The 26,128-nt window shown below is 45.5% G+C and overlaps 1 protein-coding gene and 1 long non-coding RNA gene across 2 annotated transcripts in view; one reads left to right on the top strand and one right to left on the bottom strand.

Annotated features, from left to right (window-relative positions):
* The window catches only part of SORCS2 (sortilin related VPS10 domain containing receptor 2), a 1,363,792-nt gene that overhangs the window by 1,156,627 nt on the left and 181,037 nt on the right, over window positions 1-26,128 (bottom strand). The window lies entirely within an intron of this gene.
* Window positions 1,356-13,775, top strand: LOC134999946 (uncharacterized). The gene is made up of 3 exons (XR_010202055.1): window positions 1,356-1,408; window positions 11,681-12,029; window positions 12,558-13,775. It is a non-coding gene; the product is annotated as an uncharacterized LOC134999946 (long non-coding RNA).

The raw sequence follows: 26,128 nt of genomic DNA, 5'->3' as shown, positions 1-26,128 counted from the left end.
ATGTATGTATAAAGAAAGAAAAAAAAACCACGGTTAGGTGGTATATACAATTATGGACGGGCTGCCGAGTGCCGACACAGAGGTAGCCACAGCCGTGAACTACCGCACTGTACTGTGTCTGCTGCTAATATATAGACTGGTTGATAAAGAGATAGTATACTCGTAACTAGTATGTATGTATAAAGAAAGAAAAAAAAACCACGGTTAGGTGGTATATACAATTATGGACGGGCTGCCGAGTGCCGACACAGAGGTAGCCACAGCCGTGAACTACCGCACTGTACTGTGTCTGCTGCTAATATATAGACTGGTTGATAAAGAGATAGTATACTCGTAACTAGTATGTATGTATAAAGAAAGAAAAAAAAACCACGGTTAGGTGGTATATACAATTATGGACGGGCTGCCGAGTGCCGACACAGAGGTAGCCACAGCCGTGAACTACCGCACTGTACTGTGTCTGCTGCTAATATATAGACTGGTTGATAAAGAGATAGTATACTCGTAACTAGTATGTATGTATAAAGAAAGAAAAAAAAACCACGGTTAGGTCACTGGTATATACAATTATGGACGGGCTGCCGAGTGCCGACACAGAGGTAGCCACAGCCGTGAACTAACGCACTGTACTGTGTCTGCTGCTAATATAGACTGGTTGATAAAGAGATAGTATACTACTAATATTATATACTGGTGGTCAGGTCACTGGTCACTAGTCACACTGGCAGTGGCACTCCTGCAGCAAAAGTGTGCACTGTTTAATTTTAATATAATATTATGTACTCCTGGCTCCTGCTATAACCTATAACTGGCACTGCAGTAGTGCTCCCCAGTCTCCCCCACAATTATAAGCTGTGTGAGCTGAGCAGTCAGACAGATATATAATATATATAGATGATGCAGCACACTGGCCTGAGCCTGAGCAGTGCACACAGATATGGTATGTGACTGAGTCACTGTGTGCTGTGTATCGCTTTTTTCAGGCAGAGAACGGATTATAAATAAAAGTGGTGGTCACTGGTCACTATCAGCAAAACTCTGCACTGTACACTACTGAGTACTCCTAATGCTCCCCAAAATTAGTAAATCAAGTGTCTAAACGGAGAGGACGCCAGCCACGTCCTCTCCCTATCAATCTCAATGCACGTGTGAAAATGGCGGCGACGCGCGGCTCCTTATATAGAATCCGAGTCTCGCGATAGAATCCGAGCCTCGCGAGAATCCGACAGCGTCATGATGACGTTCGGGCGCGCTCGGGTTAACCGAGCAAGGCGGGAAGATCCGAGTCGCTCGGACCCGTGAAAAAAAACATGAAGTTCTGGCGGGTTCGGATTCAGAGAAACCGAACCCGCTCATCTCTACTGATAACCAGGTGCCGGCACTGTGAAGGCTGAAGGATCACAACAGAGTAAGTGAACACTTCGTCAAATATTCATGCAAAGAATAGATTTTGCTGAGATGACACTTTACAAAGTCTGATATTTTTTCCCTTTGTGTTTGAAGTCTGGATGTAGTCTATGTACAGTACACTCTGTGACTTGCTTTGCTGTACTGCCTCGTCTATCCTACCTGTCATTACTTTCAGCAGAAAATGAAAATTATTGTCGACATCAGACGAAGGAAACCAGATCTGGCAGTTCTGGATTTGGTACAAATATTAGCTGCTTGCAGGGCCTGCACGAACACACGGGAGCGGATGGCTATGTATTGATTTATTTTCATTTAAGGGAAAAGAATGACACTCTGTTACTTTCTGTAAAATATAACATGAAATAAGTTAGATGATAGTATCACAACGGCAGACCCCCAAATTCTGTGTAAAGGGGGGTACACATGGAGCGATAATCTAAGCAATCTGACTAGATTGCTTAGATTTTCAGCAAGATCGCTCCGTGTGTAGCCCTAACAGCGATAGCCATGCGCAGCCCCGCGCATCGTTATCGCTGGTGCTAGATTAGCCTGAGCGCCGCCCCCGTCTCCCCACGCACACTCAGCACACATCGCGCTGTGCTGATGCTGAGCGGGGGGAGATATGTGTGCTGAGCGGTTCGCTCAGCACGCATCTGTCCCGCATCGGGCCGTGAGTACTGGCCTTAAGACAGTAAGGATTTGCAAAGTCGAACAAAGGTGATCATAAACTCTAAAATCCCGATACCCCCCCCCCCCTCGGTGCCCGCGGAACACTGCAGTCCGTGGGTGGGACAGTGTCCGAATAGCTGGAATCGGGAGAGTTGGGAGGTATGCATAGAGGGCCTGATTCTGTGTCACAGGGAAGCGCAGATCTGGCCACATCTTGTGATTTACAGCAAACTGTGCACTTGTTGCATTCTCAGTCGCGTATATGTAAAGGAGATGCTACAGTAAATTCAGACCCATCTCCTGCACCTAGCATGGGGTAGGTGTAAGTGTCGATTATAATGTTGACATCTGCTCCCCAAAAACCACCCACTGTCACCAGGGCCGCCAAGAGAAATCCTGGGCCCCGGTACATTAACTTTCTGGGGGGCCCCCTGCAGGGGGTGTGGCCACACTTTGTTAGTTGTAGGGCTGCACCACTTTGGGGGCATGTCTAGCACATGAGAAGTACCCACCCACAGGAGCATGACATACCTCCCAGCAGTTGGGACAAAAGTGTTCACTATTAGGATGGTGGGGCAGCCACATAAAAGCTGCATTGGTTGCAGAGCGCATTCCCTGGAACACCATATTTTGTGAAAGTGGATCCTCCATCATAATTTTGTGATAAAGGATGCGCTATAGCCTGTAGGTGCAATCACTAATCACTAGTGTATACACACACACACACACACACACGCATGCACGCACACACACGCACACACACGCACACACACACACACACACACACATATATATACACACAAACATTAAGTATAAGCAGAAATGCCACAGAACTTTCAGTACTTACCATGATTAAAGATGAATAAACTGAAATGTTGACTTGCACATTAGTGGTCATCACCAGAATATAGTGTTACATTAGTAAGTCCCGAGAGTGCCACAGTATTTCTGCTTATACTACCTGTCATCCCACTAAGGGCACCCAGCAGTCAGCAGCGTGTGCTGGGCTTAGGAGAAGAGCTGTAGCTGTTGCTGCCGGTTAAGGGGGAGGAAGCTTGGGGCCCCCACTGGGTCCTAACTGGGCCCCTCCATCAGACCTGGGCCCGGGTACTTTGTACCCTCCACCCCCCCCCCTCTCTCGACACCACTGACTGTCACTTACCCCTGTGACCGCTAACAAGCCCAACAAGCAGGGCAACAGCTGGGGCAGTAAGTTAGTAACAGAACAACTACCCATCGTATTGCAGCATCCTGCTTAGTTACACAACATTTACATTCACCTTCAGCTCTGCCGACTAACATTTATACTTCTGTACATAATTAGAGGCATATTTATCACAATCCGCATCTCAGGTGCTGATGGAATGTGATAAATTTGCACTGTGATAATTAAATACATTGCAAGGGTATATCAATTATCACATGCAGGCATAGAGCTTGCACATCCTCTCCCCGAATTTCTTGTATACCATAAGAAAAAACGAACTGCCTTCATCCATACCCAATGCACCGGGAAGAGACGCTACATTGCGTGCATTTTCTTTATGAACTTTTTTTACAAATTAAATAGGCACTATGTGATATAGTAAGTTAATAAACAGCAATTGTTGATCTTGGGTTACAGACTACTTAAAATATACTTAGAGTAAAACACCAAATTTTGATTTAGAGTTTATCTCTACCTACAACCTCAGGCCAAGAGGCGATTTGTAAATCTTTAACAACTTTACAATAGTTCACTAAGATCCACAAAGTGTAAATAAGACCTGATTCATGTTTGTAAATACTAAAGCAAAAAAAGCAAGTGACCATTTTACCATGCAAGGGGAGCAAATACATTTATTGTTTCTGTGCAGGGTAAATGCTGGCGGCTTTCAGTAGCAAACCCAGGATTTCTAGAGGGGGGTTTCCAAATGCATTCCACAATCTCCCACTCTGCGGAACATTGGAGCAAGTGCGGGAGTCTGGGGTAGCAGTAGAAGAACCTAGTAGCGACCCTGGACATTAATGTAAACATTGGTCTGTTTATACACTGGATACTGTATAGAATACAGTATTAATATTTAACACCATAGATGGTCTTAGTATAGGCTGTATCAAACATTTAAATAATATAAATAAGTGGTCAGGAAAAGGTTAAACATAGCATAATAAATACACAAATATTATAGAACCAGCACTTCACTTTCTCCCACCTCATGGTAAGGCTCCTGTCTCTTCTTCCTGGTAACTACTTTCTGGTCCAGTGCAATGATTGAGGACTCAGATACACACACACACACACACACACACACACACACACACACACACACACACACACACACACACACACACACACACACACACACACACACACACACACCAAACTTGGCAGAAGAAGCTGGGTATGTGCAGCAGCTCTGCTCTGTCCCTTAAACTGCAAATTGTGGCAACAGCTCTAGTAATCGTATTATATACCATTGCTGTTGTAGTCATAATTTGAGCCACTTGCCAAGAGAAGGGGGGTTTCCAGGCAACCGGAACACCCCCCCCCCCCCCCCCCCCCCCTGCGTTTGCCTATGGCTTTCGCATGTAGCCCACAGATGTTAGACAGCTTTATTTTTACACTGCAATTTAGATTTCAGTTTGAACAAACCCCAACCAAATCTAACTCTCTCTGCACACGTTACATCTGCCCCATCTGCAACACAGCATGGGTTTGCCCAGTTGCTTGCTCTTTTGCTTTACTTATACTTATGAATCAGGCCCATAGTGCAGCTGATCGTATAGCAAGATCTATTTATTTACTACTATTATTATTATTATTATTATTATTATTATTATTAGAATTATACTACTCTGCCAGACTGAGATAACGCGTCCGGTCAGCTGCCACTATAAATCTATTTCTCTTATAGTGTATTACAACACTGCACTTTTTAATGGAAGAAAATTATTTGTTCTCACATTCCCCCCCCCCCCCCCCCCCCCATATCTTCATTAAACACATCACAATTCAAGCCCAGGCACATTGTTAGGATGGTCAGATTGCTTATTCTATTCAGGTTCAATAATATGCAAGAGCATTTGTTAACACATTTAAGAGAATTATGCGCCTTTAACGGTTAAACACATAAATATCTACGGGCTGCTATTGGTTTATGTACTAAGCCTGCTAAGACCTCTCCATAAATATGCCTTTGATGCTAGATTTCCAATTGTGAAGGCAGCGGAGAAATGACATAAAATTTTATTACAAATGTCAACGATTAGGTCAAGGCTCTCAGCTAATGCCAATATATGAAATCACAGCCACAAGGGACATATATATCATGTAATCAACAAGTGACCACAAGAGCATTTGCCAGAACGTGGGTAAAATAAATAGACAGGGACAGATGTAAATGACCATTAGACATTATTATTTTTTCTGCCATCAGCCCAAGATTGACATTATGCTCTCATGTAGGGTCAGATTCGCTAAATAAAAGACAGTAACTGTGCACCTGGGCAAAACCATGCTGCGCTGCAGGTGGGGCCGATGTAACATGTGCAGAGAGACTAAGGGGGACACTTACTAAGCAGTGATAAGAGCGGAGAAGTGAGCCAGTGGAGTAATTAAAACCAAAGTCAACATAATAACAGTACATCGAATCTAAACCAGGGAGCACAGGTAGAGACCACTATAGAATACTAGGACCTATCACCGACAAGGAGATTGATGCCTCCTTGCCTTTAAACCTCCCAGGGCAGGTTTTTTTGGGGGGGGCCTACTACCCCCTAAGTAGGCCTGTCAAATTTTCTTTTCAGTACCATATACTGAATGGCTGAGCTCTTGCAAGCCACAGACCACATGTATTCTGCAAAGGCTTTGTACACTACTGTCTTGACCTTTTTGGTGCAGGACCACATTGTGACATGGCTGTGAGGATGTCTTCTCCATCTGGGGTAGTATCCAGGTACTTAAGGGGGGTACATACGGAGCGATGTTCAGCTAATTTCTAAGCAATCTGACTAGATTGCTTAGAAATTAGCTGAACATCGCTCCGTGGGTGCCGGCCACAGCGATGCGCTGTCCCGCGCGTCGCTATCACCGGTGCTAGACTGGTACAATCTAGCATGTCGCTCATTTCACCGCTGGGTGAAATGAGCAGCCCCCCTTCCGCCCCCCCCCCCCCTCGCTCAGCACACATCGCAGGGGAGAGACGTGTGCTGAGCGGTCTGTGCTACACCGCTCAGCACACATCTCTGGGCAAATCTCCCCATCAGTACAGCCCTTTAGGGTCTATTTACTAAGCCTTGGTTGCAGATAAAATGGATGGAGATAAAGTACCAGCCAGTCAGCTCCTATCTGCCATGTTACAGGCTGTGATTGACAAATGACAGGAGCTGGTTGGTTGGGACTTTGGGGTCTATTTACTAAGCCTTGGAAGGAGATAAAGTGGATGGAGATAAAATCCCAGCCAATCACTTCCTAACTGTCATTTTTCAAACCCACGGCAGTTAGGAGCGGATTGGTTGGGACTTTATCTCCGTCGACTTTATCTTCACCCAAGGCTTAGTAAATAGACCCTAAAGGGCTGTACTGATGGGGAGATTTGCCCAGAGATGTGTGCTGAGCGGTGTAGCACAGACCGCTCAGCACACGTCTCTCCCCTGCGATGTGTGCTGGGGGGCTGCTCATTTCACCCAGCGGTAAATAGACCCCTAACTTTGCAAGTATAGAATAGGGAACAGAAAAATAATCCGGTGTGAAAATGATCTTTACAAAGACACGTTCTTAGAAATATCCTTTGTTGTTGTATTGTACACAGGAAGCATGATTCCCATCTTTATAAGCAGGTACCGCTGGTGACTCGTGCATTTAAACCCCATGAAACAGGACACACTGTAATTGTATTTATGTAATGCCTTTTAACTGACTTCAAATACTGTCACATAAATAGTAGACATTGGGCAGGAATCTCCTGTGGATTTGGAAGTGGTTACAGACAACATGATGCGTCCTCTATTTCATATACTAGAATTGTATTTTCTTTAGAATGAAATAAACTTCAATGCAACTCCCCACTAAGACTTTCAGAGGGGCTTTAAAGTGGGAGATAATTAATGTTCATCCTTGTTCCAAGTCATACTGAGATACAGTCAAGTGTGTGGCAGAGCTTTTTCATGACAAAGAATAAGGAACAATTTAGTTTATCTGATTATATAATTGTAGCCTAGGAAGCCAGGAGACGGTGGCAGACCTCGGTTCCTCTACCTCCTCACATCTCACCGGATGACTAATGATTACACTGTTGGACATGTCACAAAAGAGAATAATATTTTCTAGGAGACTGTTTACCACTTGATTTCATTTTTCTTGACACTTGACTCTGAGTGTCTTTAAGAAATAATCATGAGATTTAGTGGTGACAGTAGAGGACGAGCCAGCAGTTACTTACTACGTACTGTAATAGTGGCACGATAGATAGATAGATAGATAGATAGATAGATAGATAGATAGATAGATAGATAGATAGATAGATAGATAGAGAGCTTAATGTGTGTGTTGTAGAATGTGATTGGGTGTTTGACATTTACTAAAGTAGCATTAAGTGAAGGTCAGCTGTTGTCTGATACGGAGCTCTTGATAACTAAGTAATAACATGCTACAAAACATAACTACTTTAACCTTTCTTGTGTAGCCACAACTAGAAGGATTTATTGATTTTGTATCTAACAAAAATAAAACCTTAAAATTAGAAACATTTCTATATAATAAAAACATTAAAAAGGGGATGATCACCCGCTTCAGAAAATTGCGCTGCTTTGTGAGGAATGGGAATTGGTTAGTGTCACAAGATGTGGACAGGAGCTATGTCAATTACATCAGCCAATATTGTTAGCTATTAACATGGTGTGTTGCAGCGAAGGCTGCTACGTGACGGTGGTAGGGGGGCTGCCGCTACCTGTGCCTGCCTGGAGAGGGGAGAGGAGACAGCCCGTCAGCCAGGTCCCGCCACCTGTGCAATGGATCTGGTAAGTGGCGAGACCAGCGCATGCGCACCAACAGCAGCCGGACTGCGCATGCGCAATCCCCGGCTTCTATGGACTGCATTGGTTGCAGTCCATAGAAACCAGCTAGGGCTGACGAGGCAGGGAGTGGCTTCCTACAGGAAGACAGCGCTCTGCTAATCGCAGCCCGGTCTGACAGTCCCAGAGGGAGGAAACACCTCCCAATGGCACTGCCTTTAGTGTCTGCAACTGGGAGATAGGACTTCCAATAGGAAGTCACTGCCAGTCACAATGTAGCAAGGGCAGTCACTGACTGCATCTGGTTTTACTGACACTAAGCTGGTGGCGGGTTTTACCTGGGGGTGGGGGGGGGGGGGGGGGGGGCTGCAGTCCTCTGGCCCATAAGTAAAATCTGCCACTGGTGTCATATTTTATTGTGGGGTCTATGTACCAAGTCTTGGAGAGAGATAACATGCACAACCCAACTAGCTCCTGTCATTTTTCAAACAAAGCCTGTAACATGGCAGTCAGGAGCTGACTGGCTAGTACTTTATCTCCACCCATTTTATCTCTCTTCAAGGCTTTGTACATAGGGGTCATAGACCCCTAAATTTGATAATGTTACTACTACTCTGCATTAGAGATGAGCAGGTTTGGTTTCCTGGAAACCGAATGCCCCCAAACTTACCAGGTCCCTCAAGATTAAATATGCGTTATATATATATATATTGTGGCATACCCCCTGAAAACAAATGTTTTCTGGGGGTACCCACAGATATTAAGCATCCCCAGTATATACAGTACAGTATCTAGGGAAGACAACAGCAGATCAAATATATCAGCTGCAATGGCAAATTTACCAAACTCTGGATTACGAACCATTATGGAGCTAATGCCATGTTTAGATGGCGTTGGGCCATCTAATCTAACATTGTAGTTTATGGGCTACACTTCACAATATATACCAGTGGAGGGATCCGTGGCAACGGCTGCTCACACATTGGAGCAGATGTATTAAGCATGGAGAAGTGATAAAGCAGTGATAAGTGGAAGGTGTTAACACCCCAGCCAATCAGCTCATAACTGTCAATTTACATATTGGAGCTGATTGGCTGGTGCATTATCACCTTGCACTGCTTTATCCCAGCTTTATTGCTTCTCCAGGCTTAATACATCTGCCCTATTGTAACATCCCCTGCGGGAATACCTCCACTGGCACAAAACGGCTGAAGATGAAGCGTTAGCCAATGGTGCGAAGCTCAGAAAAGCTACTTTTTCATAGCTTGGTACATAGGAACCAGACCACAGTCCCCATTGAGAATAATGTGGACTGCAGTCGGCTGTACTAATTGCTTTTTGCAGGAGATACAGTATTGGTGATATCTCTTGCATTAGGCTATTGGTCTTCCCAAACATAGGCTCTCACCACTTCAATCCATTTTAAATGCAGCTGCGAGGCTAATCTTCCTCGCCAGACGTTCTTCATCTGCTGATCCGCTCTGTCAGTCCCTCCATTGGTTACCGGTATTCTACCGTGTCAAATATAAAATACTTTTACTTACATACAAGGCTTTTAACCAACCTGCACCATCATACATCTCCTCACTCATCTCAAAATATCTCCCTACCAGACCTCTCTGCTCTGCACAAGATCTGCGTCTCTCATCCACATGTATTACCTGTTCCCACTCAAAATTACAGGACTTCACCCGGGAATCATCCACTCTGTGGAATGCCCTCCCACGCACAATAAGACTCTCCACTAGTCTCCAAACCTTTAAACGTTCCCTGAAAACTCATCTCTTCAGACAAGCCTACCAAATTCCAGACCCACCCACATAACCTTCAATGCTTCCCTATCAAGTTACATCCAGAGCCGGCCATAGGCATAGGTAAACTAGGCAATTGCCTAGGGCATTTGATATGCCTAGGGGCATCAGCAGCTTCTGCTGATTAAAATGATATGTGGCATGCCTATATTGTATGTGTAGCATTTCATATGCAGATAAACCCACAGTCTCACACAGTATATAGGCATGCTGCATATAATTTTAATCAGCAGAAGCTGTTTGTGCATCCTAGCCACATAGCAATGCAAATAAGATGCATTTTCATTAAAAAAAAAAAAAGGTGCCCGATGTTAGCATTGAGGCAAGATTTATGAGGACACATTTGTATCCAAGCAGAGACAGAGGTCACAGTGTTAGTAGCAGTGTGAGTGCTGTGTGCATGTGAGTGGGTTGGTTGTGCAGTAGTGTTCAGAGTATGTGTAAGGAGCATTATGTGTGTCATGTAAAAATGCATTAATAATGTATAAGGTGCTCTACTATGTGGCATTGCGTATAGAAAGGGCACTACTGTGTCGTCTGATGTGAATAAAGAGCAATAGGGTGTGGTGTAATGTGAATAAGGAGCAATTCACTGTGAGGAGTAACGTTTATAAGGTAAAGTGATACTACTGTTGGATGTAATATGAATTATGGACACTATCGCATGATCAAATGTGAATAAAGTTGTAATACTGTGTGGCGTAATTGGAATTGGGGTTACTATTGTGTGGCCATGCCCCTTGCCAGCAAAACACCCCCCTTTTTGGGCTGTGCACCAAATGTGCGAGCTGTTCCTATTTAAAGTATAGGGGGTACAAACACCAAAATAAGGACTGCTATGGGTGAGGGGTGGTGGTGCTGGGAAAGAGGTGCAAGGTCAGAGGTGGAACCAGCGGTGGTGCTAGGGGGCACCAGCCAAAATCTTGCCTAGGGCATCATATTGGTTAGGGCCGGCTCTGGTTACATCCCCTCTGTACAGTCCACATAAACTCACATTTTGTCTTCCAACATTGCTGGGTGATCATATCATACAACCCATTAAGAACCTAGCAATCTGGGGAACCATTATGTAACAGGTAGCATCTATCCTTGTGTATCAATACCTATTTCCCTATAGATTGTAAGCTTGCGAGCAGCGCCTTCCTACCTCTGTCTGTCTGTCTGTCTGTCTTTGCCCAGTTTTGTTCTATAACTGTTGTTCTAATTGTAAAGCGCAACGGAATATGCTGCGCTATATAAGAAACTGCTAATAAATAAAAGAAATAAATGGTACAGATTCCGAATACGTAACATCATGCTGAAAGCGTTGTTTCCACATAAGTTAAGTAAGGGCCTAGATACAAAGCCCCCTTAGGGAGAAGTGTTCTGTCTGCAATGCATGGCAATGCACAGTATGAAAATCTAGTACAAGTCAGAAGTTTACATTAAACACAGCCATGACAAGATGGTGAGTGCTCCTTTCAGTCATGTCTGGTGGACGGATCACTGCACATGGACAGCACAACAGCAGCCGTCAGAAATCCTACCCTTTGGGGGGTTCTGGTATCCCTTCAGGTCGAACAGTGGCACACCGGCTATAAAAGGTCAACGCGGCAGAATGTAATTAAGATTTTAATTGTGAACTATAAACTGGCTGAATTTCACATCGAAACATACAGCATATATCATGTTTGTATTTTATTTGTTTTTACCTACAGTATATTCTTTTTGTGTTCAGCACAAGCCTGTAATTCCCTGACTTATTCTTTACACTTATTTCAGATCTACTCATTTATTTAGAGGCTTTGTCCCCATAGGAAACAACACCTGCTCACATTTGCAGCAACTGTCAAAGCGGTTTTCATAACACATGCTGCAAGAGATGGAGCCATTGAAAGCCGAAGGAACCCTTGACATGCAAGAGGAGATTAAATGTTGACGTGATGTGGCCAGTGTTTTGAGCAAGTTTCCTTTCATCTTCGCCCCAGACAATACTCTGGAGATAGCAAATTCCCATTATCACCCCAACTGCACAATCTGGATTTATTCAAACATATTTTTGTTTCTTTAATTTTTGCAAACAGTGTGGTCACTATGTCATGCATGGCTGTTTAGCTGAAACTAAGCCAAGAGCTTTTATTAGGCTCTCTTGCCATTGATGTGCAGGTAGTTTCATGTAGCGTAATACAGGTTGAGTATCCCATATCCAAATATTCCGAAATACAGACTTTTTTGAGTGAGATTGAGACAGTGAAACCTTTGTTTTCTGATGGTTCAATGTACACAAACTTTGTTCAATACAAAAAGTTATTAAAAGTATTGTATTAAATGACCTTCAGGCTATATGTAGAAGGTGTATATGAAACATAAATGAATTGTGTGTATGTACACAAGCTTTGCTTAATGCACAAAGTACATTATAACATTGGCTAAAATGACCTCCAGGCTGTGTGTATAAGGTGTATATGAAATATAAATTCATTCTGTGCTTAGATTTGGGCTCCATCGCAATGATATCTCACTATGGTATGCAATTATTCCAAAATACGGAAAAATACGATATCCAAAATACTCCTGGTCCCAAGCATTTTGGATAAGGGATACTCAACCTGTAATACAAAGTCTCCATGTGACATTTTTATGTATTACTTCTGAGGCTTTGCAGTAAGTTTTTTTTTTCCCCTTTCCTTGCAGATGTGAAGGACGTCAATTTGCAATGTTGTCATTACCAGAAGTGGCTCAGTGGTTAAATGCAATGAAAGCAATGAGAAGATTCTGAAGTGTTGTTTAACTCAGCTAGGGTCCTGTCGTTCGTGGCAGTTCACCGCGTTGTAAGCATTTTAAAGAGAGGTAGCCCGCAGTGTAACAGTTGGGTTGGGGTGAATATGTAAATCAGGGCAGGGCAAATGAATAGATTCTTGGAACCTTGTAAACAGGTTTGGAATTATCAGAAACCTGTCCTGAGGCTGCTACTGCAGCCAATATAGTTTAATTAGCTGAAAGTAGGCCGTGGTAACCAATAATAATACAAACTAAATTGATCAGATGATTATCACCTATGTGCCCTGTGGTGAAGATGGTGTACCAGAGTTGCCTACCCTCCCGTAGCCTACGGGAGACTTCCATTTCAGTGTTTAATCTCCTGCTGCCCCGCATTGTATAAATCCTGTATTCTTCACAAACTGCCCAACTCAGCCTGCCAGAGTGCCACTAAGGAGTTTCTTTGCAAGGACAGTGATTTGATGTAATCATTGTGATTTGCTGTAGTTGATCATGGAGTTCCTACTGACAACTCTCATTAGCCCCCTTTGTGAGACCCCTGGCAGGAGACAGCAGCACATGATCCATTCTACTATTAGACTATTAATGGAGTCAGGGAGAGCCATGAATTAAACTAGCAGTGGTGTAGCTGGGCCCGATGCAATATATGGGCCTGCAGCTGGTGGAGTTATAATGAGTCAGAATGTGCCACTAACCTAACAAGAAGGGATGATCTGCATCGGCTGCAGGTGGAAGAGGGGCAGGATTGAGGGTGGGGGGCCCAAAGCATATTGTTGTACCTGGGCCCACTACTCACTAATTCTGCCACTGGGTAAACCACCCTTATTTCAGGGTGACCTTGCAGCTGAAACCAACAGGACAAAGGTCTCGATCTCAGACAATCTGCCATGACATGTAGATATTAATCCTGTTGCCTCAAGCTGAGTATCAGGATCTATCCACCATGCCTACTTACTATTATTCAGCGAGACAATGATTTCTATTGCTGCAATAAGCGATTTATAGAAAATCACTTCTCTACATGATACGCCATTAAAACAAAATGATTCCTCTTACATTACTGCACTACCAGCTACAGTCTGAAGTCATATGTGCAATACCGGTACACACATCTGCAGTGGAAATTAGAGTCCAGACTTTGCAAAAATAAACAAATGAATGTTTAAAAAATGAGAATTTACTTACCGGTAATTCTATTTCTCGTAGTCCGTAGTGGATGCTGGGAACTCCGTAAGGACCATGGGGAATAGCGGGCTCCGAAGGAGGCTGGGCACTCTAGAAAGATTTATGACTACCTGGTGTGCACTGGCTCCTCCCACCATGACCCTCCCCCAAGCCTTAGTTAGGACACTGTGCCCGGACGAGCTGACATAATAAGGAAGGATTTTGAATCCCGGGTAAGACTCATACCAGCCACACCAATCACACCGTATAACTAGTGATACTATACCCAGTTTGACAGTATGAATAACAACTGAGCCTCTCAACAGATGGCTCAACAATAACCCATTAGTTAGCAATAACTATTTACAAGAATTGCAGACAATCCGCACTTGGGATGGGCGCCCAGCATCCACTACGGACTACGAGAAATAGAATTACCGGTGAGTAAATTCTTATTTTCTCTGACGTCCTAGTGGATGCTGGGAACTCCGTAAGGACCATGGGGATTATACCAAAGCTCCCAAACGGGCGGGAGAGTGCGGATGACTCTGCAGCACCGAATGAGAGAACTCCAGGTCCTCCTCAGCCAGGGTATCAAATTTGTAGAATTTTGCAAACGTGTTTGCCCCTGACCAAGTAGCTGCTCGGCAAAGTTGTAAAGCCGAGTCCCCTCGGGCAGCCGCCCAAGATGAGCCCACCTTCCTTGTGGAATGGGCATTTACAGATTTTGGCTGTGGCAGGCCTGCCACAGAATGTGCAAGCTGAATTGTACTACAAATCCAGCGAGCAATAGTCTGCTTAGAAGCAGGAGCACCCAGCTTGTTGGGTGCATACAGGATAAACAGCGAGTCAGATTTTCTGACTCCAGCCGTCCTGGAAACATATATTTTCAGGGCCCTGACAACGTCTAGCAACTTGGAGTCCTCCAAGTCCCTAGTAGCCGCAGGCACCACAATAGGCTGGTTCAGGTGAAACGCTGACACCAGCTTAGGGAGAAACTGGGGACGAGTCCTCAATTCTGCCCTATCCATATGGAAAATCAGATACGGGCTTTTACATGATAAAGCCGCCAATTCTGACACTCGCCTGGCCGAAGCCAAGGCCAACAACATGACCACTTTCCACGTGAGATATTTCAGATCCACGGTTTTTAGTGGCTCAAACCAATGTGATTTTAAGAAACTCAACACCACGTTGAGATCCCAAGGTGCCACAGGAGGCACAAACGGGGGCTGAATATGCAGCACTCCTTTCACAAATGTCTGAACTTCAGGTACTGAAGCCAGTTCTTTTTGAAAGAAAATCGACAGCCGAGATCTGTACTTTAATGGAGCCTAGTTTTAGTCCCATATTCACTCCTGCTTGCAGGAAATGCAGAAATCGACCCAGTTGAAATTCCTCCGTTGGGGCCTTTTCGGCCTCGCACCATGCAACATATTTCCGCCATATGCGGTGATAATGATTTGCCGTAACATCTTTCCTGGCTTTAATAAGCGTAGGAATGACTTCCTCCGGTATGCCCTTTTCCTTCAGGATCCGGCGTTCAACCGCCATGCCGTCAAACGCAGCCGCGGTAAGTCTTGGAACAGACAGGGCCCCTGCTGTAGCAGGTCTGGTCTGAGCGGCAGAGGCCACGGGTCCTCTGAGATCATCTCTTGGAGTTCCGGGTACCACGCTCGTCTTGGCCAATCCGGAACCACGAGAATTGTGTTTACTCCTCGCTTTCTTATTATTCTCAATACCTTTGGTATAAGAGGCAGAGGAGGGAACACATAAACCGACTGGTACACCCACGGTGTCACTAGAGCGTCCACAGCTATCGCCTGAGGGTCCCTTGACCTGGCGCAATATCTTTTTAACTTTTTGTTGAGGCGGGACGCCATCATGTCCACCTGTGGTTTTTCCCAACGGTTTACCAGCATCTGGAAGACTTCTGGATGAAGTCCCCACTCTCCCGGGTGGAGGTCGTGTCTGCTGAGGAAGTCTGCTTCCCAGTTGTCCACTCCCGGAATGAACACTGCTGACAGTGCTAGTACATGATTCTCCGCCCATCTGAGAATTCTTGTGGCTTCTGCCATTGCCATCCTGCTTATTGTGCCGCCCTGTCGATTTACATGGGCGACTGCCGTGATGTTGTCTGACTGCATCAGCACCGGCTGGTGTAGGAGCAGGGATTTTGCTTGACTTAGGGCATTGTAAATGGCCCTTAGTTCCAGAATATTTATGTGAAGGGAAGTCTCCTGACTCGACCATAGTCCTTGGAAGTTTCTTCCCCGTGTGACTGCCCCCCAGCCTCGAAGGCTGGCATCCGTGGTCACCAGGACCCAGTCCTGTATGCCGAACCTGCGGCCCTCTAGAAGATGGGCACTCTGCAGCCACCACAGTAGAGACACCCTGGTTCTTGGAGACAGGGTTATTAAGAGATGCATCTGAAGATGCGATCCGGACCATTTGTCCAACAGGTCCCACTGAAAGATTCTGGCATGGAACCTGCCGAAGGGAATTGCTTCGTAAGAAGCTACCATCTTTCCCAGGACCCGCGTGCAGTGATGCACCGATACCTGTTTTGGTTTCAGGAGGTCTCTGACTAGAGATGACAACTCCCTGGCTTTCTCCTCCGGGAGAAACACTTTTTTCTGGACTGTATCCAGAATCATACCCAGGAACAGTAGACGTGTCGTCGGAACCAGCTGTGACTTTGGGATATTCAGAATCCAGCCGTGCTGGTGCAGCACTTCCTGAGATAGTGCTACTCCCACCAACAACTGTTCCTTGGACCTCGCCTTTATTAAGAGATCGTCCAAGTACGGGATAATTAAAACACCCTTTTTTCGAAGGAGTATCATCATTTCCGCCATAACCTTGGTAAATACCCTCGGTGCCGTGGACAGTCCAAACGGCAGCGTCTGGAATTGGTAATGGCAATCCTGTACCACAAATCTGAGGTACTCCTGGTGAGGATGGTAAATGGGGACATGCAAGTAAGCATCCTTGATGTCCAGGGATACCATGTAATCCCCCTCGTCCAGGCTTGCAATAACCGCCCTGAGCGATTCCATCTTGAACTTGAATTTTTTTATGTATGTGTTCAAGGATTTCAAATATAAAATGGGTCTCACCGAACCGTCCGGTTTCGGCACCACAAATAGTGTGGAATAGTAACCCCGGCCTTGTTGAAGTAGGGGTACCTTGATTATCACCTGCTGGGAATACAGCTTGTGAATTGCCGCTAGCACCGCCTCCCTGTCTGAGGGAGCAATCGGCAAGGCAGATTTTAGGAACCGGTGGGGTGGAGACGCCTCGAATTCCAGTTTGTACCCCTGAGATACTATTTGAAGGATCCAGGGATCTACCTGTGAGCGAGCCCACTGATCGCTGAAATCCTTGAGGCGGCCCCCCACCGTACCTGGCTCCGCCTGTGGAGCCCCACCGTCATGCGGTGGACTTGGAAGAAGAAGCGGGGGAGGACTTTTGCTCCTGGGAACCTGCTGTTTGTTGCAGCCTTTTTCCCCTACCTCTGCCTCTGGACAGAAAAGACCCGTCTTTTCCACGCTTGTTTTTCTGGGTCCGAAAGGACTGAACCTGATAAAACGGCGCCTTCTTAGGCTGTGAGGGGACATGGGGTAAAAATGCTGACTTCCCAGACGTTGCTGTGGAAACTAGGTCCGAGAGACCATCCCCAAATAATTCCTCACCCTTGTAAGGCAAAACTTCCATGTGCCTTTTAGAATCTGCATCTCCTGTCCACTGGCGAGTCCATAAGCCTCTCCTAGCAGAAATGGACAATGCACTTACTTTAGATGCCAGCCGGCAGATTTCCCTCTGTGCATCTCTCATATATAAGACTGAGTCTTTGATATGGTCTATGGTTAGCAGAATCGTGTCTCTGTCTAGTGTGTCAATATTTTCTGACAGTTTATCTGACCACGCAGCGGCAGCACTGCACATCCATGCTGACGCAATAGCTGGCCTAAGTATAATGCCTGAGTGTGTGTATACAGACTTCAGGATCGCCTCCTGCTTTCTATCAGCAGGTTCCTTGAGGGCGGCCGTATCCGGAGACGGTAGTGCCACCTTTTTAGACAAACGTGTGAGCGCTTTATCCACCCTAGGAGGTGTTTCCCAACGTGACCTATCCTCTGGCGGGAAAGGGAACGCCATTAGTACCTTCTTAGGAATTACCATTTTTTTATCAGGGAAAGCCCACGCTTCTTCACACACTTCATTTAATTCATCTGATGGGGGAAAAACTACGGGTAGTTTTTTCTCCCCAAACATAATACCCTTTTTAGTGGTACCTGTATTTATATCAGAAATGTGTAACACCTCTTTCATTGCCTCAATCATGCAGTGAATGGCCTTAGTGGGCATCAGGTTAGACTCATTGTCGTCGACACTGGTGTCAGTATCAGTGTCGACATCTGCGTCTGCGATCTGAGGTAGCGGGCGTTTCAGAGCCCCTGATGACCTTTGAGACGCCTGGACAGGCACGAGCTGAGAAGTCGGCTGTCCCACATTTGGCACGTCGTCAAATTTCTTATGCAAGGAGTCTATACGTGCACTCATTTCTTTCCATAAGCTCATCCACTCAGGTGTCTGCCCCGCAGGGGGTGACATCCCTTCTAAAGGCATCTGCTCCGTCTCCACATCATTATCCTCATCAAACATGTCGACACCGCCGTACCGACACACCGCACACACAGGGAATGCTCTACAGAGGACAGGACCCACAAAAGCCCTTTGGGGGGACAGAGTGAGAGTATGCCAGCACACACCAGAGCGCTATATAATGCAGGGACTAACTGAGTTATGTCCCCTATAGCTGCTTTTTCTATATAAATGTATACTGCGCCTAAATTTAGTGCCCCCCCCTCTCTTTTTTACCCTTTTCTGTAGTGTAGACTGCAGGGGAGAGCCAGGGAGCTTCCTTCCAGCGGAGCTGTGAGGGAAAATGGCGCCAGTGTGCTGAAGGAGATAGCTCCGCCCCTTTTCCGCGGACTATTCTCCCGCTTTTTCCTATATTCTGGCAGGGGTATTTTCCACATATATAGCCTCTGGGGCTATATATTGTGGTATTTTTGCCAGCCAAGGTGTTATTATTGCTTCTCAGGGCGCCCCCCCCCCCCCCAGCGCCCTGCACCCTCAGTGACCGGAGTGTGAAGTGTGTGTGAGGAGCAATGGCGCACAGCTGCAGTGCTGTGCGCTACCTTGGTGAAGACTGATGTCTTCTGCCACCGATTTTCCGGACCTCTTCTGCTTCTGGCTCTGTAAGGGGGACGGCGGCGCGGCTCCGGGACCGAACACCAAGGACTGGGCCTGCGGTCGATCCCTCTGGAGCTAATGGTGTCCAGTAGCCTAAGAAGCCCAAGCTGGCTGCAAGCAGGCAGGTTCACTTCTTCTCCCCTTAGTCCCTCGCTGCAGTGAGCCTGTTGCCAGCAGGTCTCACTGAAAATAAAAAACCTAATTTCTATACTTTCTTTCTAAAGGCTCAGGAGAGCCCCTAGTGTGCATCCAACCATGGCCGGGCACAAAATCTAACTGAGGCTTGGAGGAGGGTCATGGTGGGAGGAGCCAGTGCACACCAGGTAGTCATAAATCTTTCTAGAGTGCCCAGCCTCCTTCGGAGCCCGCTATTCCCCATGGTCCTTACGGAGTTCCCAGCATCCACTAGGACGTCAGAGAAATAGATTTACAAAATCTACATTTTAATTCCCATGTGGGGGGAAAAACATGCTTTATTGAAATAATAATTAAAAAAAAATCATTTCCCCCCCCCCGCTGATATCACTAGGGTTAAAATAAAACGGCTTGCACTGGCGTGATCCTTGTTATATAGGTTTTGCCACTGCTGTCAATCAGGAAGCTTTAAACGTAGAGATCCAGGAAATCCATTTCAATTTTCGGAGGCGGCTGTTGCCAGCAGTGACCCTCTGATCGATAGGGAGAAGCCCTATAGGCAATTTTGCTGGAGATAAGACTTTTCTCCGTTTGATGAACAAGTTGGTATGTGTTTTTAGAGCTTAATCTATCAATACGTCAAACAGTTGGATTAGATGGTTCGATTGTCCTATCTCTACTGTCAATGATCTATAGTTAACATAATTAACATTTTATGAACCTGCGAAAAATTGGTTAAGGAGCATATTTACCAGGGATCGAAGGTCCAAAAATGAGCATTCCTTATTGCTGCATATCACAGTAATTTGGAATGTGTTTCTGGGGCAATGTATCAAGGGCCATACAGTGGGACATGGGATCCGATAAGAGCCTTTCCCAGCATTTCAGTAGAGTTGGAAATATCTTGAGTATCAGCTTTTGCCAAAGTAGAAATGAGCACTGGAGAAATGCAGCAAGTCAGGGGAGAGAAATGGGACTGGGGAGTCATACTTTCTGAATACGATATTTATAGGTGTGGTATATTGGTTGAGCTACACATAAGATAAATGTACTTATGCTCCAGAATTAATACAATTACTGGGGAACAGCTTTGGAAATGAAACACTACAGTATTCTGCAGTTTTCAGTAGATAAAGTAGTTCCAGCAAGTCCCCAAGATCTGTGGGCCTATCTGGAGGTCCAAGCCCAAGATCTGTGGGCTTATCTGGAGGTCCAAGCCCAAGATCTGTGGGCCTATCTGGAGGTCCAAGCCAGTTAGGGAAGGGCAGACATGCCCCCAAGAGGAAGTGGCCAAACCCCCTACACAACATATAAACAAGGCGACAGTATACATAATGGGACATGACCACACACCCCCATACCAGGCCACACACCCTAGTACTGGGGCTTGAAAGTTCTCCTAACCTAACTGTAGCAAAAAAGCAGGTATGTAAAACCCCACACACTCAAGGCAGCTCCAACAGATAACACCCCAAGTGTGTCACCATACACTCTCAATGGTACAGGTAGAAACAATGCAGATGGATGAAACCCTGTTGCAGCGCTCAAAAATAATTCTCTAGATATTACCAATGTGGTGCATAGTCCATCATTCTTGAAGAGATGAGTCCTTATAAACCTTGTCCTCTACAAAGTCCATAAAAATGAAAAAAAATACAAAGAGGTAACGAGGTTACCATATATTCCCCTGTAGCAAACATAGCAGTCTGTCAATTGAAAATGGGAAACCTCTCCTTAAGTCTATAGGAACATGGATGCATACTCCTTATAGGTTCACCCCGGTGGAAGTATCAAATTCCTTGCTCACGTGTATGCTTACATTCACACTCATATGACTGTTCTCATAAAGGTATCTTTAAGACCTGATCCAGGCATATAGTGATATTCACACATATACGAGTTATCTCAATGTCGTACAGAAGCTCACATAAATGCTCACTTGTAGATGTGCTGTACGTGCACGTAGCGTTTTCTTTTATCCTCCTGTATTCCTTCCAAAACTCTTTTCGATAATGTTATTCTGTAGGTACTTCAGGCTGTATAGGTCAGGGTAACAGAGACTGAAAGCATGAATGGCTACGTACACGTACAGCACATCTACAAGTGAGCATTTATGTGAGCATCTTTTCGTCACTGAGATAACTCGTATATGTGTGAATATCACTATATGCCTGGAACAGGTCTTAAAGATACCTTTATGAGAACAGTCATATAAGTGTGAATGTAAGCATACACACGTGAGCAAGGAATTTGATACTTCCACCGGGGTGATCCTACAAGAAGTATACATCCACGTTCCTATAAACTTAAGGAGAGGTTTCCCATTTTCAATTGACAGACTGCTATGTTTGCTACAAGGGAATATATGGTAACCCCGTTACCTGTTTGTATTTTTTTTTTTCATTTTTATGAACTTTGTAGAGGACAATGTTTATAAGGACTCATCTCTTCAAGAAGGATGGACTATGCACCACATTGGTAATATCTAGAGAATTCTTTTTGAGCGCTGCAACAAGGTTTCATCCATCTGCATTGTCTCCAGGTGAACCTGCCTGCCCTTAACTTACATTTCTGATTACAAACCTTTTTTCATGTTGCATTTAATCCTCCATCCCTATCTCCCTCCCTCATACAAGGGGTCGGGTATGGGTGACTGGCGTTTGAGATCCTGCCGGTCACCATACACCGGGATCCCGAGGTTTAGATTGCTGGCAGGGGGGTGAGGGCAACATAGCCCCTTGCACGCTCGCTGCGCTAGCCACAGGTTCTATTCCCACACTATGGGTGTCGTGAACACCCACGAGTGGGAAGAGCCCCTGTTAGCATGCTGACTGTCAGGCTTTCAATTGTTCGGCTCCAGCCAATCGGCTCCTGTCATTTGTCAAACACAGCCTGTGGCATAGCAGTTTTGAGCCGATTGGCTGGTATTGGTACTTTATCTCCAGCGACTTTATCTCCATCCAAGGCTTAGTAAATAGACCCCTAAATCATTACAGCAGAGGATTAAGTCAGAATGCCCTGGCTCAATTAATCCTATTAAAGGGATAGATGAGAAGGGCTCCATTTGTAACTACAGTACATCCCCATACAACATGACTTCCCCAGCCTCCAAATCTTAAAGTGTTCCCAGAAATCTCAACTCCTCAAGCAAGATTCTCATAACCTGGAACCACTCTCCTTAGGTTTTTCTACTCAGTTACCACCACACTACACAGTTTACACCAATTTACTTATTCTCCTTCTATACTCAAACAATCCTCCTAGTCCAAGACGAACTTTGCTAAGCGTCTCCTCTTTGTATAAAGTCATAAGTCTAAAATATCACAAGACATGTTGACTGTCCTATTAGTTTATGAAACCAGGCCTCGATTGGTTAATTGTGCTAATGTGCATTGTCTTTATGCTACGGAGAAAAAACACTGATTACAGCGTCTTCCTCCATCTCCGCACAATGGCGAGATTTATTCCAGATGGCTGCAACCTTTAATCTTGAGAAACAACTGTGCAGATTTAAGTTACACCGAAGACCAGTGAAGATTAAACAAGAAGAGTTCTATAAATATCATGTATGGTTGTTGCCAAGGTGAGGAAACAATAGCTAAATCCATTCCATACCTACATGTTTATATTCATGTTTGTAGCTGTTTGTGTTGGAACAATGGACCTGGCACTCCGTGGCATTCAGGGTTTTTATGATAACTATTGTGACAGTTGGAGGTCACAGTAAAATGTAATATTTGTATGTGTTTGATAGTTGCTTACAGTATATCAATCACAGATCAGGGATGGTACTGGACATCACTGGGACCCCATAGCCATACCTGTATTTAGCCATTTGCTCAGTGATGTCATTATAGTATTTGGCTGTACTGCTCAGAAAGGGCCTCCGCTCTAACATTTCTGGAGCAGAGTTGGGGGACTACAGGGGATGCGGGGTCCACAGTGTGGGGTAGGGATCATGATGGCACGTTTCCGTCCCGTCTCAATTGGACATCCCCTTCCTATAATCTTCTGGAACGGAGGATCTTATTCAGAGATGTACGCAGATCGCTGCATACTCAGCCAGCTCTGCGTCCATCTCCACACATGCTTGGGGCCGCCCAGCACAAGGCAAGGGCACTGGGCCACCGGGCCATCTCCCGATGCATCCGCAATTACATTGCGGATGCATTAAATTAAGGTTGACCCCTGGCTGCGCTGGTAGGCGGTCCACAGCCATTTTTTGAATCAGGGCGGCTGCGTGTAAAATCACACAGCGGCCCCGAAAACTCTCCCGGAATGCCTCCATTTGGCCCGCCATGCCCCCTAATGCCGTTTCACTGCCCCGTGAATGCCTGACCGCTATCAATCACATTGCGGCCACATCCTTTCTGGGATGCGGTCGCAATGTGTAAGGTCACGCAGACGCAATGTGGCCTCTGTGCATGCGCAGTTTGCCGATGCAGGAGCTAAAGTACCACTACCAACCAATCAGCTCCTGTCATTAAAATTACAGTTTGTAGCTGGTTCGTTAGTACTTTATCACCATGAAATGTATCACTTTTCAAAGTTTAGCACATCTGGACCTCTATGGGGAGATGTGCTAAGTCGTAGAGAGTGATAAAGTAGACAGAGACAAAGTGGTCTATGTACTAAGCCTTGGATAGAGTTAAAGTGGACGGAGATAAAGTACCAACCAATCAGCTCCTGTCATTTTTTAAACACAGCCTGTAACATTACAGTTAGGAGCTGATTGGCTGGTACATTATCTTTGTCCACCTTATCTCTCTCCAAGGCTTAGTACATAGACCACAAAGTACCAGCCAATCAGCTCCTAACTGCCATGTTACAGGCTGCGTTTAAAAAATGTCAGTTAGGAGCTGATTGGTTGGTAATTAATCTCTGTCCACTTTATCTCTCTCCAATGCTTAGTAAATCCTCCCCTATTAGGCCCTGATTCAGTTGTATGCTGAGCTGTATGCTATGATAATATTTTTCAGAATTAAGCAATTATAGGTAAATTGCGCATGTGTCTAAGACACGCTGTGCACATATCACGGTGCATTCAGTGATGTCGCTCGCAGCAAGAATTTTTCCGTAAAGTGATTGATAGTCAGGGACCATCTAGGGGAGGTAACAGGGGAGTAGAGGCAAACCGTTTTCAGGGCATGTCATAGGCTGCGACGGCGATCCCATACACAGAAAACATGGTGTCTTACTACACACGTCCTTTCTGCTCGACCATAGGGCTACACAGGTGATCAATAATCAAAGCACTCTGCAAATGTATGCACATGGCACTACAAAACGCTTCCCTGGTGTACATGTGTGTGTATATGACTGTGCAAGGACTGAGACGCTTACTATGAGTGTCCGTAGTCGCTGTACTACCACCTGGTGCGTCTTTAGACTCCACCATCGCTCGCACCATCTAAACCTGCACCAACCCTATGGCAGCTGCAGATTCCCCATCTGAGTATGGCCTCCAATGTGAGTGATTGAGCATCTGAGTATGTAAACACCTCACCAACAAATCCGCGACACCCCCATAACACGCCCAAAAGACAGTACAGTATGTGTAGGAGTTTTTAGGGATTTTCGTTCAACTTCGTGGACATTGCATTGACGGCGGCTCTAAATCCGGCACACTGTGTTCACAGTACAATATGGGGGAGATTTACTAAGCATTGGATGGAGATAAAGCAGACGGAGATAGAGTACCAACCAATCAGCTCCTAACTGTCATGTTACAGGCTGTGTTTCAAAAATGACAGGAGCTGATTGGTTGGTAGCTTATCTCTCTCCAAGGCTCAGATCATCTGCCCCATAGTGTTGGTAATAGCACTAAGGAGTGTGACGTGATGGTAAGATTATAAGCAGGCCTCCATACACTGCATGTAACAGAATGGAACTGGCTGAAAGATGGTAATGATTATCATTCCGTATATGGCAGTGCCGTCGCAGGGCGATTGTACGTGCTGGTCCAGCACACCCTGCCCCCAGTGCATGTGACATCATGGCGTCACACAGCAATCATCTGGGGAGCACTGAAGGAGCTGGAACACAGTGGGGGTCATTCCGAGTTGTTCGCTCGGTAAATTTCATCGCATCGCAGCGATTTTCCGCTTAGTGCGCATGCGCAATGTCCGCACTGCGACTGCGCCAAGTAAATTTGCTATGAAGTTAGGTATTTTACTCACGGCTTTTTCTACGTTCAGGCGATCGTAATGTGATTGACAGGAAGTGGGTGTTTCTGGGCGGAAACAGGCCGTTTTATGGGCGTGTGGGAAAAAACGCTACCGTTTCTGGGAAAAACGCGGGAGTGCCTGGAGAAACGGAGGAGTGGCTGAGCGAACGCTGGGTGTGTTTGTGACGTCAAACCAGGAACGACAAGCTCTGAACTGATCGCAGATGCCGAGTAAGTCTGGAGCTACTCAGAAACTGCACAGAGATGTCTTTTCGCAATATTGCGAATCTTTCGTTCGCAATTTTACTATGCTAAGATTCACTCCCAGTAGGCGTAGGCTTAGCGTGTGCAAAGCTGCTAAAAACGGCTTGCGAGCGAACAACTCGGAATGACCCCCAGTGTTTCGATGCGACCTAAGGACATGCACTGCAGCTTTCCATGCACCCCTAAGCTAGAACAAGGTAGAAGAGGGTGATGGGTGATTCTCCAGGATGCCGTTGGGTAACGACTGTTCCACCACCTCCCTTGGCCTTGTGCTCTGGCGGAAATGGCGGGCACTGGTTGCCCTGGAGTTTGGCCATCCTCTGAAAATATAGTATTAACTGAATCCCCTCTTTGTAAGGAAATAAAAATGTAATTAACCAGTAATTTACAATAGAGCCAGAGGACAAGATCACATTTTTAGAACCAGTAATTACGATACAGCGTTTGCATCTGTCTGTGTAATCCAAGCAGGACTCTGACAGCAGAATGGCCC

The sequence above is a fragment of the Pseudophryne corroboree genome, chromosome 1 (assembly GCF_028390025.1).
Source record: "Pseudophryne corroboree isolate aPseCor3 chromosome 1, aPseCor3.hap2, whole genome shotgun sequence".
NCBI lineage: Eukaryota > Metazoa > Chordata > Amphibia > Anura > Myobatrachidae > Pseudophryne > Pseudophryne corroboree.
The sequence above is the reverse complement of the archived record's forward strand: the minus strand, read 5'-3'. Positions and strand labels throughout refer to the sequence as shown.